General features: G+C 41.9%; 1 protein-coding gene across 3 annotated transcripts in view; it reads left to right on the top strand.

Annotated features, from left to right (window-relative positions):
• Positions 1-15,669, top strand: part of CORO1C (coronin 1C) — an 85,866-nt gene that overhangs the window by 14,226 nt on the left and 55,971 nt on the right. The window contains exon 2 of one of the 3 annotated variants that reach the window (XM_037996575.2): positions 182-262. The exons of the other annotated variants lie outside the window; for them this stretch is intronic. The gene's annotated coding sequence lies outside the window, so the exon portion shown is untranslated. The remainder of the gene's footprint in view (positions 1-181; positions 263-15,669) is intronic. 3 annotated transcript variants of the gene reach the window in all.

Raw genomic sequence — 15,669 nt, 5'->3', positions numbered from 1 at the left:
GCCCGGCCTAGTTTTCATTTTCAAATAGCATGCTCAATACGTTTTTCTTCAAGCTCCACACACTTTTGTGAGCAAAAGTAAGTAATTTTAAAGCCATGGATCCAAATATTAATGTGAAAAGGTAATTACATTTTAAAAAATAAATTTTAAAGTATTTTTCCCATGGTTTTACTCTTTTCAGATACCTTACCTGTCAACAGAAGGCTCTTTGAAGCTACTACTAAGAGGTAGTAAGGAAGTCTTTCTCCACACCAAAGAGAAGGTGGGAAGGCACCCCAACGATTTGGTTGCATGAGTCAAATTAGGCATCACTGTTGATGCATCCTTCATATCAAAAACAGTTTTAAATTCAGTTGACTTCAAGTCTTTTGACTCCATCATCTCTGTTTCTGCTGGGACTGTGACTTGTGGCCTGGACAAGTGCAGTGACTTGCTAACTAGCTTCCCTGAATTCTCTCAGATGCTCCCACCTGCAGATCCATTCTCCAGCTTCATTCAACATGAGCTTTTAAAATGCAAATCTAATTATGTCACATACTCATACTTAAAAAATTTCCTGGCCGGGCGCGGTGGCTCAAGCCTGTAATCCCAGCACTTTGGGAGGCCGAGACGGGCGGATCACGAGGTCAGGAGATCGAGACCATCCTGGCGAACACGGTGAAACCCCGTCTCTACTAAAAATACAAAAAACTAGCCGGGCGAGGTGGCGGGCGCCTGTAGTCCCAGCTACTCCGGAGGCTGAGGCAGGAGAATGGCGTAAACCCGGGAGGCGGAGCTTGCAGTGAGCTGAGATCCGGCCACTGCACTCCAGCCGGGGCCACAGAGCCAGACTCTGTCTCAAAAAAAAAAAAAAAAAAAAAATTTCCTGTAGCTCCCAAGACTGCAAGTAAAGATAAAATCCTTAACATGGCCTAGAAAGCCCTCTGTGATCCGGGTTCTGCTGACCTCCCAGCCTCTTCTACCCTTTGTCTCTGGGCTCCAGTCCCGGCGGGCTAAGTAGTCCAGATTCTGACAAGTGCTTGCTTTTGATACAGACTCTTGATATTTTGTTGTTCCTCCCAGCTGGGACTCACTTTTCTTCTCTTACTGCCCAGTTGACTTCTCGTTCTTTGATTTCAGCTTAAATGTCGCTTCTCTGACTGGTTCTGTTCCGCTGATTATTGACTCAGTTACCCTGTGTTCTTCTGCATTCCAGCACTTGCCACAGCAGCATACTAATGTTTGCATGAATATCTGATTGTGGTGTGTCTCCTGCAGTGGACTGTAAGCTCCATGAGAGCAGGGGCCAGGCTGCTTGCTCACAGTTGTGTCTCTCATGTCTAGTATGGTGCTAGCTGCATGGTCAAAGCCCAGTGAATAGTTGTTGAATAAAAGAATGACTGGGATTAAGGACCTATTCAACATTCATAGTTGAGTATATGTGTAATATGTATAACCCTGTGGATGTTAGTAAGTAATGTGGTTTGCAGTGAGTTGTGTCTTTTTTACTGGGGGGATGTGGACTGTATCCCAGTAGACTCTGATAGGACCCTAGAAATCATTTATTTTAGTTCTTCCATTTTATAGATGAAGAAACAAACAACCTGAGGAGCAAGATGATCTAGCTGGGTCGTTGACTATGTCAAGATAAATTTGTGTCTGACATCCAAGTCAGAGATTTTCCTACTCTCCCTTAATGTTCCTTTGAAGCACTGTCAGGAGTACGTGTTCATTTAATTCATTTAATCTCTGCTTGCCCAAGGTATGGGTTAAAAAGGGAAGGCTGAAATTCTTCAGGTGAAGGTGATTATTTTGTTTTTTGACACTGCTAGTTTTGAGTGTGACTAGTCTTATGAAATTTTTAATAAAAATATCCCCCATCCCTTTTTAAGATATGAGCATCCAGTAATTTCGTTTCCTGGTATAACAGTATTGCCAAGGAATTAATAAAATTTTATTGTCTACTCCATATGACTAACTAGTGAAAAACAGACTGAACAAGTTTGAACAGTCATACACAGTGTGTTTTTTTTTACCAGTTGTTGATAAGAAAAGTAGGTCATCAATATAGAAAGAATGTTTAGAAACATATTCAAGGATTAATTTTTTTTTTTTTTTGAGACAGATTCTCGTTCTGTCACCAAGCTGGAGTGCAGTGGCGATCTTGGCTCACTGCGTATTCTGACTCCCAGGTTCAAGCGATTCTCCTGCCTCAGCCTCCTGAGTAGCTGGGATTATAGGCGCGTGGCACCACACCTGGATAATTTTTGCATTTTTAGTAGAGACGGGATTTCACCGTGTTGGCCAGGATGGTCTCGATCTCCTGACCTCGTGATCCGCCCTCCTCGGCCTGCCAAAGTGCTGGAATTGCAGGCGTGAGCCACCGCGCCCGGCTTCAAGGATTAATTTTTAAGTGAGATTGGTAGGTCACTCATGTCTATAAAAGTTCTGCAGTTGGTTTAAGACCTCCTCTTGGGATTAATTTGGCTCTTTGAGTTGTGTTGTGCTCTTTGAAGAGAGACACAGAATTCACCTTCTGAGTCTGGTCTCCTGTGGTGCACTTTAGGGAGATGGCTGCTGCCTCAGGCGATTTTATATGGTTCCGCAGTGTGTCCTGCAGCGTGTCCCCGGTGGGCAGGTAGCGCCTGCCTTTGTCTTCCCAAGGGAGGTTTCTTCAGCAATGCTTTTTCAAAGCTCCAGGGACCAAAAGAGGTGGTTGTGTTTATAAAGATGCTGGTGATAAGCAGAAAATTGGGAGATGTGGAGGATTGTAAACATGTCATCCTTGCACATTATCTCTGTAATAAAAATATATATTTCTGTTATTGAAGAGCTAGAGATGATTTCGAAGTCCTTATATTTTCTCACATTTTAGTAACTGCAAAATTTCTGTAGTGTCATTCCTATATTTTAAGTGAGTTACAGGCCTCATTGTGGCATCTTTTAGTTCATAAAAGATAAAAGGGTCTCTCTTTAATAAGGTGTGGAAGAATTATAGCTTTTTTTTTTTTTTTAAAAAGAGACATGGTCTCGCTTTGTCTTCTGGGATCGAGTTCAGTGATGCAGTAATAGCTCAGTGCAGCCTCAAACTCCTGGGCTCAAGGAATCCTCCTGCTTCAACCTCCCAAACTGCTGGGATTACTGGCATGAGCCACCACACTCAGTCCAATTTTAGGAATTTTATCTTTTGTCTTCAGGTTTGTTATGTGTTGCTGTGTTGCTGCTCATTTTACTTCTTGTCAGACTTGATTTTCAGCAGTTATTTTCATAGCATCACATTCCACTCTGCAATGTGCTCACTGACTTTCTGCTTCACATCGCCAGTGAGTGCTTACGTTTGAGGTTATGTGGTCCCCAACCTCTCTTTGTAAGAAGTTCCTAAAATAAGTATAGGTTATAAAATGTAAATATAGGAATGCTCATCTTTGAAAACTTTAGAAAGTATCATACCTCTTTATTATACCTCACCTTTTATTTTTATTTTTATTTTTTTTGGGTCTCACTCTGTCACCTAGGCTGGAGTGCGGTGTCATGATCTCGGCTCGCTGCAACCTCTGCCTCCCAGGCTCAAGCGATCCTCCTGCCCTCAGCCTCCTGAGTAGCTGGGAGGCTTACACTACCATGCCCGGCTAATTTTTTGTATTTTTGGTAGAGATGGGATTTTGCCACGTTGCACAGGCCGGTCTCCAACTCCTAAGCTCAGCCTCCCAAAGTGCTGGGAATACAGGTGTGAACCACCGCACCTGTGATGTCTCACCTTTTAGATATTATCCTCGGTGTGTGTGTATGTGTGTGTTTCTAGTGTTTTATGCGTGCTCTTTCAGGTTGTTCCTTTTTTTTTTTTTTTTGAGACTGAGTCTCGCTCTGTTGCCAGGCTGGAGGAGTGCAGTGGCGCGATCTTGGCTCACTGCAACATCTGCCTCCCAGGTTCAAGTGATTCTCTTGCCTCAGCCTCCCGAGTAGTTGGGACTACAGTTGTGCACCACCACACCATGCTAATTTTTGTATTTTTAGTAGAGATGGGGTTTCACTGTGTTAGCCAGTATGGTCTCAATCTCTTGATTTCGTGATCTGCCCACCTTGGCCTCCCAAGGTGCTGGGATTACAGGTGTGAGCCACCATGCCCAGCCCAGGTTGTTCTTTTCTTGGACAACTGAGCATATAGTCCTCTGGCTAAACTAAGGATTTTCAGTGAGAAGCAAGATTTGCTTCCTTGGTCATAACAGATGCCCTCTGTTGTTTGTCTCAGTACATTTGAATGCCTACAGCTGGTTTCTGTATTTTGATTTTTCCATTTTTACTCCTGTTTATAAAGTGTACACAAAGTGCAGTTTCATATTTAAGTGTTATACAAACTGGCCAACTGGACTGGGGGCTGTCAAAGTAGCACCCGCAGGATAGAGCTCTAAGTCCCATTGTTGGCTGATGTGTAGAAACTAAATTGTATATATGATTCGAGATTGATGGTTGGAAAAGTATGACAGTTCATGGGCCGAAAAGTTGGAATTGCCCTGTACTTTGTAGTTCGAGGTCTCTGCTTCTTTCTCAGAAGTTCTTTATCTTTGGAGGAGTTATACGTCTCTAGGCTGAAATGTGATGAGCCTGGAATTGATGAGCGTAGGAACCCTCTCCAGTCCTAGCTCTGAGGCCCGAGCCTGGAGACTTCTTGGTAGATCTTATTTGCATTTTCTCTTTATTCTTAGAAACTTTAAAAACTAAAGGATATTGAGTTATTGAATTGAAACAAAATGCACTTTTACTGGTATGCCTCATTCTTGGCATCTTACCTGTTACCTGGATTAATAATGATGGGATGAAACTATTTGGGAGGCTATAATGCATGTGAATTTTTTTCCCTTAATTTTTTACCATTCCTGGTGTCATGATCAATTGAACCAACATCAAGGCTATTGATGCTTGGAGTCAGTCGGTCGTGCTAAGTGGTCAGTAGTTTTTCTAGAAAAAACATTTTTTTCAACAAGTCCGTATCAGCAGTGGAATACAAATCTCTTTCAGCCAAAACTGCTGTGTATGAGGAGATCTGTTGTATATCTGACATTTTGCTGTGCTTTATAGCAAATGTTGCGTGTGGTCCTTTTTCTTCCTTTTTTAAACAGCTTCTATTAAAATAGATAAGGCATGTTTTTTTCTTGGAATGTCTCATGTATGAATCTGTTAAAGAGTTGCATGCAGTAAAAATATGCCATTTGTTAGGTAAATTCTTTCTTTGAGTGTCAGTGCTGGATTTCATTTAGAAAATTTGAAAAAGCTCAGCTATCTCATATTCAGAAATTATTACTTTTTTTTTTTTTTTTTTAAGAGACCTGATCTTGCTAGAGTGCAGTGGCATGATCATAGCATACTGCAGCCTCAAACTCCTGGACTCAAGCAGCCTCCCTGCATCAGCCTTCATAGAGATAGTGTCTCATGTTGTCCAGGCTGGTCTTGAACCCCTGGCCTTAAGCGATCTTCCCACCTCAGCCTCCCAGAATGCTGGGATTACAGGCATGAGCCAACATGCCCGGTCAAATTTGTATATTTAATCAGAGTACCTCCTATGTTTGCTTTGGGTGTCTGCTCTCTTGTGAATGTGTATTCTGTGTAGGCTTACATATTATTACATTTCCAGCTTCTTTTTTTTTTTTTGGAGACAGAGTTTCGCTTGTTGACCAGGCTGGGGTGTAGTGGCACAATCTTGGCTCACTGCACCCTCCGCCCCCTGGGTTCAAGCAGTTCTCATGCCTCAGCCTCCTGAGTAGGTAGGATTACAGGCACCCGCCACCACGCCCAGCTAATATTTTGTATTTTAGTAGAGATGGAGTTTCACCATGTTGGCCAGGCTGTTCTCAAACTCCTGAGCTCAGGTAATCCACCTGTCTCAGTCTTCCAAAGTGCTAGGATTTACAGGTGTGAGCCACCCTGCCGAGTCTCCAACTTCTTAAAAGGAATTTTTAACTGCTGTCACTGTCATTTAAATAGCTAAGTTTAGGATACTTGTCTCCTCATCTGCTATCTTACCTGCCTTTTTCTATTAAATAACACATCGGATCTCTTCTACATTAAAGTACCCGCCATACAGGTAACAGTGGCTTGGAGGGAACATGGTCTTTCCTCTAATGGGACATTTTAGACTCTTCTTGCGGTTGCCACTGGCTGAGGGAGCATTCTCTGCCCGCTGAACACTTGAGTAATTGACGCCCTGGAATGGTCTCAGCAAATGGGCTGAGCAGGATTTTGCTACTAGTAGGGGTTTTCCTGTATGTGTTCCTAGCAGGATGTGTTTCCTTTTGTGTGAACCATAGAAGTACATCTGCTGGAATCTTTAAACAGATAGCTTTTCAATAAACAGGAAAAATGTCAAAATTGTCATTTTTTATGAGATGGAAGTAGAGGGAATAGGGAAAAAATGTAACATTTACTCAGGTGTTTTGAGTGTATTTTATTTGGTGCTGTTGCAATATAAATACCCTGTCTTGTCTGCATTTTTTCCTCCTAACACCCAAAATCATGTTTCCTAAATAACTTATAACTTTTCTTTTTTCTTTTTTTGAGATGGAGGTTTGCTCTGTCACTCAAGCTGGAGTGCAGTGACGCGATCTCGGTTCACTGCAACCTCTGCCTCCCAAGTTCAAGGAATTCTCCTACCTTAGCCTCCTGAATAGCTGGGATTATAGGTGTGTACCACCACATCCAGCTAATTTTTGTATTTTTATTAGAGATGGGGTTTCACCATGTTGGCCAGTCTAGTCTCAAACTCCTGACCTTAGGTAATCCATTTGTCTCGGCCTCCCAAAGTGGTGGGATTACAGGCGTGAGCCACCATGCCTGGCCCTTTTCTTTCCTTTGTATTTTGTTTTTTGAGACGTGGTCTTGCTCTGATACCCAGGCTGGAGTGCAGTGGCATGATCATGGCCCACTGCAGCCTTGATTTCCTGGGCTCAAGCAATCCTCCCACCTCAGCTCTCCGAGCAACTGGGACCGCGGGGGTGTACTACAACATCACAGCCAGCTAATTTTTTTTATTTTTTGTAGAGATGGGGTCTTACCATGTTGCCTGGGCTGATCTTAAACTCCTTGGCTCAAGTGATCCTCCTGCCTCGTCCTCCCAGAATGCTGGGAGTACAACTACGAACCACTGTGCCTGGCATATAAATTTTCTACATTTAACTTCACATGGTAGTATTATAAGGAGCATGTCTTTACACTCTCCTAGAGGTTGAGGATTATTAGCTGACTAATAAGGTGATTATTGCAAGAGTACAAATTTTCTCTGACAAAGCCTTTAAACCATAGAAGTAGACCTTATTTTTACTTGTTCTTGGTTAAAATGTTCACCCAACATGTAAGACAAATTTTAGGCTGGGCGCTGTGGTTCACACCTGTAATCCCAGCGCTTTGGGAGGCTGAGGCGGGCGGATCACGAGGTCAAGAGATCGAGACCATCTTGGCCAACATGGTGAAAACCCATCTCTACTAAAAATACAAAAATTAGCAGGGTGTAGTGGCGTGCACCTGTAGTCCCAGCTACTTGGGAGGCTGAGGCAGGAGAATCGCTTGAACCCGGGAGGCGGATGTTGCAGTGAGCCAAGATCGCACCATTGCACTCCTCCAGCCTGGCAACAGAGCTGGAGTCTCAAACAAAAACAAAAGGAACAACCTGAAAGAGCGTGCATAAAACACTAGAAACACACACACACACACACACACGCACACCGCAGATAATATCTAAAAGGTGAGACAGGTGCGGTGGTTCACACCTGTATTCCCAGCACCTTGGGAGGCTGGTTTGTAGTATATATATAAAATCAAATAATCTGCAACCATCAACACAGTCAATTTAGAACATTTTCATTACCTCAAAAGAAAATAAGAAAATGTTCAGTTGTAAACTTCCGAATTAAGATGGCATATCATCAAACTTAGGAGTTCTGTTAACAGCTATCTTGTCCCAAACTGATCAAATCATAAATTAGATGACTAAAATGTCCCCCTAAAACTAAAGCATTTTATAAAGGGATCTAATTCTCAAAAAAAAAAAAAAAAAAAAGTAAATGAAAAAATCCTGGACTAACACAATAAGCACAAATTCCAAGGAAATACTAGGTATGATTTTAAATGTCCTGTCAGAGAGGGGTTCAATTTTTTTTTTTTTAAATAGAACATTTTCGTTACCTCAGAAGAAACATACCATACATGGTGGCTCATGCCTGTAATCCAAGCAATTTGGAAGGCTGAGATGGAAATATTCCTTAAAGCCAAAAAATTAGTTAGAGACCAGCCTGGGCAACATGGTGAGACCCCCATCTCTACCAAAAAAAAAATTAGCCTGGTGTGGTGGCATACGCTTGTGGTCCCAGCTACTTGGGAGGCTGAGGTGGGAGGATTGCTTGAGCTCAGGAGTTTCAGGCTGCAATAAGCTATGATCGAACCACTACACAGAGTGCAGAGTGAGACTCTGTCTCTAAAAACAAAATAGACTGGGCATGGTGGCTCACGCCTGTAATCCCAGCACTTTGGGAGGCCGAGGTGGGCGGATCACCTGAGGTCAGGAGTTCGAGACCAGCCTGGCCAACATGGTGAAACCCCATCTCTACTAAAAATACAAAAATTAGCTGGGTGTGGTGGCGGGCACCTGTAATCCCAGCTATTCCGAAGGCTGAGGCAGGAGAATTGCTTGAACCTGGGAGGCGGAGGTTGCAGTGAGCTGAGTTTGAGTCATTGCACTCCAGCCTGAGCAACAGAGCAAGACTCCGTCTCAAAAAAATAAAAAATAAATAAATAAATACTTTTTTTTTTTTTTTTTAAAGAAGAAGAAATGTTATACTCTTAGAGTTAGCTATCCCTTTGTATTACCCTGTTTCCCTCCTACACAGCTCTAAGCAACCATGAATCTACTTTCTGTCTCTCTAGATTTGCCTATTCTGGACTTTCATATAAATTAGTATGTAGATTTTTATGACTGGTTTCGTTCATTTATAATGTTTTTAAGATTCATCCAAGTTGTAGCATGTATTAGTACTTCATTCCTTTTTATTGCTGAATAATATTCTGTTGTACAGGTAATATCTCATTTTGTTTATCCATTGGATACAATGGATAGTCTGTATTTGGGTTGCTTCTACCCTTTGGCTATTGTAAATAATGCTGCTCTGAAGACTCACGTACAAGTATTTGTTTGACTACCTGTTTTCAGTTCTTATGAGTGTATACCTACGAGTGGATTGCTGGGTCTTATGGTATTTCTTTGTTTAATTGTTTGAGGAACTGCCAGACTTTCCCACATCAGCTGCAACATTTTGCATTTCCACTAGGAGTGTATGAGGATTCTGATTTATCTACATTCTCATCAACCCTTGTTATTCTCAGAATTTTTTATTTTAACCATCCTAATGGGTATGGAATAGTCTCTCATTGTGGTTTTGATTTTCACTTCTCCATTGATTAATGATGTCCAGCAACTTTTCATGTGTATTGGACATTTGTATATCTTCTTTGGAAAATGTCTGTTCAAGTCCTTTGATTCATTTTTAAATTGGACTGTGTTTTTATTATTGAATTGTAGGAGTTCTTTATATATTCTAGGTACAAGTGCCTTATCGGATATAAGGTTTGCAAAAGTTTTCTCCCATTCTGTGAGTTGTCTTCAATTTCTTGATAGTGTCCTTTGAGGCACAAAAGTTATAAATTTTGATGGAATCGGGTTTTCTAATTTTTCTTTTGTTGCTTGTGCTTTTGGTGTCATATCTTAGAATCCTTTGCCCAGTCCAAGGCCATGAAGATTTACTCCTGTGTTTTCTTCTCAGAGTTTGATAGTTTTAGCTCTTATGTCTAGGTATTTGATCTATTTTGAGTTAGCTATTTTACGTATTGTTCCAGTACCATCTGTTGAGAAGAGTTTTTTCATTGAATTGTCTTGGCACTCTTGTTGAAAATCAGTTGACCAAAGATGTATGAGTTTACTTCTGGACTTTAATTATTTTCCATTGATATAAATGTCTATCCTTATTCCAGTACCACACTGTCTTGATTACTGTTGCTTTGTAGTGAGGTAAGTTTTGAAATCAGGAAATAGGAGTCTTCCTAACTTGTTCTCTTTTTTCCCTCCAGGGTCATTTGGGTATTTTTGGATCCCTTGCAATACCTTCATCCATTTCTACAAATAATTCATCTGGGAGTCTGATAGGGATTGCATTAAATCTATATCTTAGTTTGGGGAATCTTGCCATCTCAACGCTAAGTCTTCTGATTTTTGAACTTGGAATTTCTTTTCATTCAGTTGTGTCTTTAATTTCTTTCAACAGTGTTTTGAGTTTTCAGAGTACGAGTCTTTCACCTCCTTGATTAAGTTTATTTCTAAGTATTTTATTTCTAATCTATTGTGAGTGGAATTGTTTTCTTAATTTCATTTTTGGATTGTTTCTTCTGGGTTTGTAAAAATACAACTAGGCATGGTAGCTCATGCCCGTAATCCCAGCACTTTGCGAGGCCAAGACAGGAAGATCACCTGTGGTCAGGAGTTCGAGATTAGCCTGACCAACATAGTGAAACCCCGTCTCTACGAAAAATACAAAAATTAGTCGGGTGTGGTGTAGTCCCAGCTACTCGGGAGGCTGAGACAGGAGAATCGCTTGAACTCTGGAGGCGGAGGTTGCAGTGAGCCGAGATTGCACCACTGCGCTCCAGCCTGGGTGACAGAGCAAGACTCCATCTAAAAAAAAAAAAAAAAAGTTGATTTTTGTATATTAATCTTGTATTCTGCAACCTTACTGAACTTACTAGTTATTTTAGTGGATTCCGTAGGATTTTCTGTATATAAGATCATGTCTTCTGCACACAGAAATAGTTTTACTTCTTTCCAATCTGAATGTCTCTTACTCCTTTTTCTTGCCTGATTGCCTTGGCTAGCACCTGTACTACAATCCTGAATAGAAGTGTCAAGGGTGGACAAGCTTGTCTTATTCTTGATCTCAGGGAGAAGGCATCTTTCGCCATTGAATATTGAGTTAGCTGTGGTATTTTCATGGATGCTCATTATCAGGTTGAGGAAATTCCCTTCTATTCCTAGTTTCTTGAGTGTTTTGTCATGAAAGGGTATTTAATTTTGTCAAATGCCTTTTTTTTTTTTTTTTTGATTCAGAGTCTCACTCTTGCCCAGGCTGGAGTGCCATGGCACTGTCTCAGCTTACTGCAACCTCTATTTCCCGGGTTCAAGCAATTCTCCTGCCTCTGCCTCCTGAGTAGCTGGGATTACAGGTGCTCACCACCATACCTGGCTAATTTCTATATTTTTAGTAGAGACAGGGTTTCACCATGTTGAGCAAGCTGATCTTGAACTCCTGACCTCAAGTGATCCCCTGCCTCAGCCTCCCAAAGTGTTGGGATTACAGGCATAAGCCTCTGTGCCCAGCCTCAAATGCTTTTTCTGTGTCTGAGATAATTGTGTGATTTTTTTTCTTCTATTGATATAATGTGTTACATTAATTGATTTTCAGATGTTGACCCAACCTTGCATTTCTAGGATAAATCCCACTTGATTGTGGTGTATAATTCTAATTCTTTTTCTACGTTGCTTGATTTGGTTTGCTGGTATTGTTGAGGATTTTTTCCATCTGTATTCATAAGAGATATTGGTCTGTAATTTTCTTGAGATGTCTTTGTTTGGTTTTGGTAACAAGATAATACTGGCCTCATACAATTAGTTTGGAAGTGTTCCCTTCTCTATCTTTGGAAAAAATTTGTGAGTAATTGGTATTTTTTAAATGTTTCATAGACTTTAGCAGTGAAGTCATCTGGGTCTGGGCTTTCTTTGTCTGCGGTTGGTTTATATTCTTTTTTTTTTTTTTTTTTTTTGAGACAAGGTTTTGCTCTATCGCCCAGGCTGGAGTGCAGTGGTATGATCTCGGCTCACTGCAACCTCTGCCTCCCAGGTTCAAGCAATTCTCATGCCTCAGCCTCCCTAGTAGCTGGGACTCCTGGCTAAGTTTTGTATTTTTAGTAGAGACTGGGTTTCACCGTGTTGCCCAGGCTGATCTCGAACTCCTGACATCAAGTGATCTGCCTTCCTCAGCCTCCCAAAGTGCTGGGAGCCACCATGCCCGGCCTGCATTCTTATTATAGGTATCATTCCCTTCATTTTGTGGATGGGAAACTGAGGCTCAGAAAGGTTAAGTAATTTGCTAATATGTTGCAGAGCTTGGATTTGAATCCAGATTATCTTATGTCAGTTACTAGGATGGCAGTAGTAGCTAGTATTTATTGAGTGATTAATTTTGTGTATTTAACCGTACAAGGTACTATTATAGCATAAGAATCTCCTGCCACCATCCCATCACCAATTGATCATTTAATGATCACTTCAACTTTATATGCATTATACCCATTTTCGGATAGAGGAATTAACACTTAATGGAGATTTAGTGACTTGCTGTACTGTACCATGGCCAGGAAGTAAATAGTACAGCTGTGCTTCTCACTTACAAGGCTGTCTGACTCTGGAGTTTGCTCTCTTAATTGCTATTCTCTATTGTGTGCCTGGAGGGCCTGAGACATTCTGTGCAAGAAAAGCAGCTATGCCACATGTACACAGCTGAGCCCAGATCAGATTTGACCTTGGAAGTGAATGGGCTCACGCTGCCCTTCAAGCTCCGCTTAGAGATGCCTGACTTAGCACAGCACTGTGGAAGCACTGACTTTTCCTACTCTCTCTGCTCTATAGCTAACATTCTACTCTGTGATTGTAGCAAAAGAACTTTTATATCATTCTGTCCACATGTATTTAGGATGAAAATAAGTTTGCATAATATGGACATAACTTTTTTTTTTTTTTTGAGTTAGAATCTTTCTGTGTCGCCCAGGCTGGAGTGCAGTGGCACCATCTCGGCTCACTATAGCCTCCGCCTACCAGGTTCAGGCAATTCTCCTACCTCAGCCTCCTGAGTAGCTGGGATTACAGGCGCCTGCTGCCATGCCTAGCTAATTTTTGTATTTTTAGTAGAGATGGGGTTTCACCATGTTGGCCACGATGGTCTTGATCTCCTGATCCGCCCGTCTCAGCTTCCCAAAGTGTTGGGATTACAGGTGTGAGCCACCGCGCCTGGTGGACGTCACTTTTTAAGGTAGTTTAGTATGTATGTCAGCCAGAAGATTTGTATAGTATCTTTTAGTGAAGACAAAGCATTTTAAATATTTATATTAATGTTCATATTTTTGTGAGGTTAGAGGGTATCTGGCCTATTTGAGTGAAGAGGAAAAATTCTCTTTTTCAAGTAAGAGGCCTTCCTGAAATATCCATTCACATTTAAAAGTGAGGTTCTAAAAGCTGACCTTATGCCTGTGTGGGTGGAGGGGCACATTGAATGGTGGACCTCACTGAGGGCAGTGATGTCTGATCTGTTGTTGGGTGGGGCAGGTGATATCTTGGGAGCCAGGAGCGACAAGGGGTTGGAGGCCCCACTGTATAGAACCAGGCTGTCAGTGAGGCACCTGTTCACACCTGTGCTGGGTGTCATCCAGTCCAGGGCTTACAGTCAGGCCTATCCTGGCTTCTGCTGGGGAGAGGGCAGGCCAATTCCCTGGTTGTGCAGCCCTTAATGGAGCGGATCTAAGTGTCCAGCTGCTCCTAATTCAGACTTTCAGTCATTTTTTTTGCAGCCCCTCTCCCACATCCCTGTCTTTGGAGACACAATTTCTCCTTAGAGTGTTCTGGGGATTCACAGTGGGCCTTGATGTCCTTTTTGTGAGCTCCTCCTGAGACTCAGCTGAATAGAGGACACTCACACTTCTGTCAGTTACATGTTCATGACAGCTTCCCATCTTCAAAAGTTTGTTGTCACATTTGCTCTCTTGTAAGCTCTTTTCCAGTCCTCTTGTCCTTTCAAGTTTTTCCCTGCTTTCATTTTATTAGGATTTTAGGAAGGAGATAAGTGCTGTTTGTGTTTCTTTTGTAAATTACTTCTTCATATCCTTTGCCTAATATTCTGTTGGGTTTTAATTGTATGAATTTGTAAGAACGTTTTATTTATGAAGGATGTTAATTCTGGCATGGTGCAATCCTTTTTCTTCTACATTAACTTTTGAAACACTTGCTTGAAGATGCTTGTGGGGATTGCAGCTTCTATAACTTGTACAGATGGTTGCAGATGGTTGTGTGGGGAAGTGGATCCCGAGACCAGTTGGCTGTACGTTGGCTTTTGTATAGATGTGCTTTCCTTTTGCTTTTCACCACCTCATGGAAGCTGTCTTATCTCACGCTTAAGAAGTATTCATACTGATTCCAAAATGAAGGACCCTGGCCACATATCATTTGCCATCTCCTCTACTAAAGACTCAAAATATATGGCCCTGATAGTCAACTGGGAAAGTCAGGCAATAACAGCTGGGCTGAGGAACGTGGATGCTCAATTGCCTGCCAAGGGTCTGTTACTTCAGCCCAGCTACATGCCCCCAGCATTGGAGAGAGGCCACTTTCACACATGCCTTGGAAGGGTAAGAGACTCTGGCAAAAATAAATTCGTCTCTGCATTTAGCAGTGGGCTCAGGGCCATGAGAAAGGGAATTAGAGGAAAAGAATTAGCAACAGCCCACCATGTGTCCCGTCTGGCATGAATGGACAGGTGTTAGCTCTCCTCTGTATATGAGGATCTGATTTTCAGCTGAGTTGTTGATGTTGAAGCATGTTCCAGTTCCACTTAGATTTTTATCCAGGATCCTTCTATCTAACCAACATGAACACAATGTCCTGCAGTAGCACATAGGAAAATTACATTGGGTGCAGTCTAGGAAATCTTAATCAGGGAGGGCCTGGTGATCCGAAAGCACAAAGCTGTCAGTGTCTATCAGACAATTTAGTGGAATTTGGAGTCTGAAATGACACATAAGGCAGCCTAGGAACCTAGCTCTGTGTCACCTCCCCTCCCCTTCAGAGTCCCTGGTTTACTAGGGAAGTGGCTGTGGTGGATGATCAGCTCAGTGAAAACCCAGCCTGGTTTTGTTTCCCCTCCACAATAGCTCCTGCATTTTTCCTTTCCTCAGTCCCAACTGTTACTACTGTATCACTTCAGGCCTTCCTCAAGTCTGGTTTACTGTCAAATAGCTTCCTAGCCCAATACCTGGCTTTGAGCTTGTTCCTGTCTAAGCCGTCCAGTGTGCTTCTGCCACATTTGCTGTCACCCTAAACATCACTTTGATCACATTGCTTTCCATTTAAATACTTTTGCTCTGCTTTTCCCAGACCTGGCGCTTACCCGTTAGGCTGCTTTAGGCTGACTTTTCCTGTTTCTCACTGTGTACCACTTAGCACTAGGCGGTTTGGTGTAGTGAGTTGCTCTGATTATTACATCTGTGTTAAAAGGAGATTAGAAGGCTTTTGAAGTCAAGGGTGATGGCTGTGTCTTTGAATTCCTCCCATAGTTATTCTTGTTGAAACACTCTGGGGAATAGATATAATTCTCAGACAGCAGAGTGTTGATGTGTAGGGAAAATGTTTACAATCTGAAAAATTACCTTGGCAGGCTGAGGACAAAGCCACAAAATTGTAACTTGTTTTTCGGCTTTCTTCAGCCTCACCTCTACCAGCGAATTTCACTTTGGAGTTTTCTTATCTATAAAAGGGGAAAGGTTGAAGTGCATTATTTGTCAGCTCCCACCCAACCCTGAAAGGCTAATTTTTTTAATTCTTTCCCTTAATCTTTC

This window comes from Chlorocebus sabaeus, chromosome 11, assembly GCF_047675955.1.
Source record: "Chlorocebus sabaeus isolate Y175 chromosome 11, mChlSab1.0.hap1, whole genome shotgun sequence".
Lineage (NCBI taxonomy): Eukaryota > Metazoa > Chordata > Mammalia > Primates > Cercopithecidae > Chlorocebus > Chlorocebus sabaeus.
This window is presented reverse-complemented; position numbering and strand designations above follow the sequence as displayed.